The sequence below is a fragment of the Euprymna scolopes genome, chromosome 5 (genome assembly GCF_053919585.1).
Source record: "Euprymna scolopes isolate OS-2025 chromosome 5, ASM5391958v1, whole genome shotgun sequence".
Taxonomy (NCBI): domain Eukaryota; kingdom Metazoa; phylum Mollusca; class Cephalopoda; order Sepiida; family Sepiolidae; genus Euprymna; species Euprymna scolopes.
Window position 1 is genome coordinate 153,403,686 of NC_136486.1, and position 5,463 is coordinate 153,409,148.

The following is a 5,463-nucleotide window of genomic DNA, read 5'->3' on the forward strand; positions in this document are numbered from 1 at the left end:
TTGATCACCCGTTCCCTTAAGTAATCTAATTTACCAAATTTACACTGCAAACAATTACTACGATATTATCTTATCGGCTACTATACACACTTTAACTTTTATACTCGAGTGCCCTCCGGGCCTTTATAAGTGGTTAATCATATGTAAAAAATAATTTATCATGCTTGAACTTACAGTTTATAATTATTTTTTTTCTCGTGCTTATTTTGGCAGTGACGCTTAATGCGTGTATCCTTGATTTACGGTTAACCAAAAACACATAGCGAATAAGGTTCTGTAGATGATTGAAATAAATACCTATTATTACATCGCGCTTCAATTTAAATAAATCGTCTCAATTAATTAAAGAACTTATTTATATTCAACTGCTTCAAATACGCATTATATTATTGCCGTAAAGTTTTAAGTAAATAATGATATTATGTAATCCTATTATGGTAAGGGCAGCTGTTTTATCAACTTTTGAAGATAATGCGAATTATGTAACAATAATGAAATGTCTATTTGTATAATGTAATCAAACGTGTCAAAACAGTATTATTATTTATAATACGTTTTGATAACGGCATTTCTCACTAAACGTTTAATATTAATCAACACCTATGTTTTTCCTTTGTTTTACTTTTCCTTCATTACAAATCTTTTCAATTAAATGTAATATATATTTTAGAGTCAAATAAAAAAAAAATTGAAACTTATAAACTAGTTTTGACTATGTATTGCAATTTACTCCACATCCAATTAATTATTCTAACTTCGTTATCTCTTCTATTAAAGCAGAAGGCAATGATAATTGCATTACATTATATTTTTTTCTACATAATGACATCTCTCAAATATTACATGAAATCCAACGTAATAGTATAAAAATATCAAGGACAGTTAATAAAAAATTTATTCAACGACATTTACGCATGTATGATGACCACCTGTTGGAAACAGTAATTGCAGAACATTCGGTATAATGCAGTCAATGCTATAAGAAGCGTTATCTGCATGTAAATAGAAAAAAAAACGTAAAAACAAACTCCTACACCTGGTAATAACAAGGGCACACATACACATACGTATATATATATATATATATATATATATATATATATATATATATATATATATATATATATATATATATATATATATATATATATATATATATATAGGTATGAGATTATTGAAGAAACGACCTTGGATTTTATATTTGGATGTTTAGCCAAAATAGAATTGCAACAGATTTTCATATTATCGAATATTGTTTCGTAATTATTCCTGGAAACTAAGCTATTTTTGTAGTTGAGAGATACAACGACGAGGTTATCAAGTGTACACACAAGCAGGTGGATATTAAAAAAGTTCCGGCTGCCATAAACATGGATAATGTTCATAAAAAAAAGGGAATGTAAATCTGTTTCATAGAATATGTGCGTTATAGAACTCGATCAATGGAGACATACGAATATTTGTTACAACAAGACTAGCTTAAAAGTTTGCTTTAAAGAATATACCTTAATTGTAATAGGTGTTAGATTAATTAACATAAGATTAGATGAACATACAGATGCGGAATTGGTACTCACAATTGTTGAAATCTCTGATCGGGGAATGAATACGTTAGTTTGGTGACGTCAATCTATATTAGGACATTATATTTTAAATAATAAACTATAAGTAAACCGGCCATATTTTTAACTCTCATTTATCCCTAGCCAGAAATATTGTGAATTGGACGGACGAGAATACTATTTGGGGCCATGCCTAGGAAAGATTAACAAAAGGCTTATTGACGTTACATTTCAAATTCTGCATATCAGTTCAGTTAGCTAACCAGGTAGCAGGAAAGGAATTCCAATATCTAGCTGATCAAGGGAAGAAACTGTTAGAGTAGAAAGTTTTCTGCCATTTTTGGACCTTAAGAGTTAGGGGTGAGATTCTTTTGCTAAGTGGGTGTGTCGGGGGATAAAAGACAAGGAGGGACAAGTGCAACGATTACATCAGAACACATTCCATTAATATATTTGTAACCCGGCACAATATGCAACACTGTGACGATTGGGTAGGGGTAATAGCTTTGTTGACAAAGTTGGACCTATTAGATTGAAAAAACTTTTGGACCCTATCCAAGATTAAGGAGCTGGTGTTAGTTACACAAGCTAGGATGTAGCAACAATACTACATGTGGCGTTGTTTGTATGACCCCAGATTTGAGCAGTCTTCTAGCGCGATATATGGGAACCCACATTCATTTCAGCAGCCTTTGCAATGTCCTCAAAGTATGTGTTTTAGCTTGTATTGCCCGTGGATGTTAAGCTGAGGACCTTGAAGGAAAAATCCCAACCTACCTTTAGTAATAAATCAAAAAAGTTACGACATCGATTTGATTCAAAATTCTATACTATGCAGATTGTGTTTCTACTGTTTTGACATTATAAATCACTTATTGTGTTTAAATACAGTGTTTATTGATATGAACAATGCGTATACTTATTTACCTTAAAAAACATTGTGGCTCGCTTCTTCCAGTGGCAGATTTTAGACTCGTTTTCATTATAAAAATGTTTATCTATATATATAAAAGGCAAAAATCGGTGTGTATGTATGTATGTATGTATGTATGTATGTTTGTTTGTAACGCTAAAACTTTTGAAAGACGGAACCAGAGTTGACAAATTTGGTATCATATTGCACCTTGATCACCCGGATGACAAATATCGAAATTTCACGTCAAACGGACCAGTAGAAAGGGGTCAACTGATCGTTTTTCTCCTAGGGGGGCCCCCCAAAAAACCTGTCATTTTAACGTTATTCAATACGTGTCACGTGACGTGACGTCAGCTCAAACTTTTGACAGACACAACCAAAGTTGACAAATTATGTATCATATTGAACCTTGATCACCCGCATGACAAATATCGAAATTCCACACCAAACGGACCATTAAAAGGGGGTGAACTGATCATTTCTCTCCTAGGGGGGCCCCCCAAAAAACCTGTCATTTTAATGTTAATATTACATAATCCAAAAACGCTTAGTCATGTCACGTGACGTGACGTCAACATCCAGTAATGGCGAACAAATGTAAACAAACACTTTGTTTTACCGATACTTTTGTAATTTCTCTTCTGCTTTGTTCTAGAGATTATTAAACTCCATGACAATGTCTCCAACGTATTTAACTGGTTAAAAATAGTATTTATACAAGAGTTTTAACGAAAAATATCAGGAAAAAATGTACAGGAATAAAAAAAAATTCAGCTTTCAAAATATTCGTCGATAAAAAAACCGATCTTTATATTTACGCTAGCCATTTTGTATATTACCACGTGACCTGCTATCTCTTAAACTGGAGGGGGGGGATCCACTTGAATCCAACAAAACCAGTAATTTTTTTTTTCTATTATATATACATCATTTTCTATAAAATTAAGTGTAGACTTTATAATTAAAACAAAAAATGTTATTCATACTAAAAAAAAAAAACGCTTAGTCATGTCACGTGACGTGACGTCAACATCCACTAATGGCGAACAATTGTACCTATTTACTATGCCTCCCCACGGGACAGAGTTAGACACCAGGGTCGTTTTTTAACGTGGAGAAAAGGTACAAAAATAAAAATTGTCTCAGTCGTGGAGGATTTCTCCTCCACCGAAAGAGAACAAGAAATAGAAGTGCAGCATCTGAAGAACAGATACTACACTTTGATCTTGACCAAAAGGCCAAGAATGCGAACAATTGTAAATAACAACTTTTTTCACAAAACCAACACCGTCTTTCTTTTTTTTCTCTCTCTTTCTCTCTCTCACCCACTTACTCTTCCCTCTCTCTCACCCTCTTTCTCTTGACGTCACACCACTGTTAAACTGGGGGGGGGAACACATTCCCAGGCATTATCTCCTATAGATGCACATTTTATTAGAAATTCAGCTTTCAAAATATTAGACGATAATAAAAATATAAAACCAACACCCTCTTTCTCTTTTCTCTCTCTCTCACCAACTTACTCTTCTCTCTCTCTCACCCTCTTTCTCTTGACCTCCTACTACTGTTAAACTGTGTGTGTGTGTGGGGGGGGAAGAGGCAGCTTGAAAACCAACAAAAACAGTGCACAGTTTCCCAAGCATTTGGGGTGGGAAGGGGGGGAAGAAGCCGAGCGCACAGTTTCGTGTGAGAGAGAGAGAACAATTCTCAACCTATATACTCAACAAATTTTTTATCTACAGATTTGAAAGTTTGTATATAGGGTATTCAGACATATGGAAATATATCTAGCATAATCTATCTATTATATCTATAAAAGTGAAAATGTGTGTGTGTGTGAGGTAGCCAGAGAGAGAGAGAGAGAGAGAGAGAGAGAGAGAGAGAGAGAGAGAGAGAGAGAGAGACAACAATTCTCAACCTATATATTCAATACATTTTTTATCTACATATTTGAAAATTTGTATATAGGGTATTCAGACATATGGAAATATATCTAGCATAATCTATCTATTATATCTATAAAAGTGAAAATGTGTGTGTGTGTGTGTGTGTGCGTAAGAGAGAGAGAGAGAGAACAATTCTCAACCTATATACTCAACGTATTTTTATCTACGGATTTTAAACTTTGTATATAGGGTATTCAGACATATAGAAATATATCTAGCATAATCTATACATTATATCTATAAAAGTGAGAATGTGAGTGTGTGAGAGAGAGAGAACAATTCTCAACCTATATATTCAACAAATTTTTTACCTACAGATTTCAAAATTTGTATATTGGGTATTCAGACATATGGAAATATATCTAGCATAATCGATCTATTATATCTATAAAAGTCAGAATGTTTGCGTGTGGTTGTGTGTGTAAGGTTGCGAGAGAGAGAGAGAGAACAATTCTCAACCTATCTATTCAATAAATTTGTTATCTACAGATTTGACCATTTGTATATAGGGTATTCAGACATATGGAAATATATCCAGCATAATCTATCTATTATATCCATAAAAGTGAGAATGTGTGCGTGAGAGAGAGAGAGAGAGAGAGAGTAAGTACAATTCTCACCCTATATATTCAACAAATTTTTTATCTACCGATTAGAAAATTTGTATATAGGGTATTCAGACATATGGAAATATATCTAGCATAATCTATCTATTATATCTAGAAAAGTGAGAATGTGTGTGAAAGAGAGAGAGAAGAGAGAGAGAGAGAACAATTCTCAACCTATATATTCAACTAATTTTTATGTACAGATCTGAAAATTTGTATACAGGGTATTCAGACATATGGAAATATATCTAGCATAATCTATTATATCTATAAAAGGTAGAATGTGTGTGTGTGTGAGTGAGTGAGTGAGTGAGTGAGTGAGAGAGAGAGAGAGAGAGAGAGAGAGAACAATTCTCAACCTATATACTCAACAAATTTTGTATCTACAGATTTGATAATTTGTATATAGGGTATTCAGACATAAGGAAATA

The 5,463-nt window shown here is 33.1% G+C and overlaps 1 pseudogene; it reads right to left on the minus strand.

Moving 5' to 3' along the window:
- Positions 1-3,595: 3,595 nt before the first annotated feature.
- On the minus strand, positions 3,596-3,729 carry LOC145277265 (U2 spliceosomal RNA; annotated as a pseudogene).
- Positions 3,730-5,463: the final 1,734 nt, after the last annotated feature.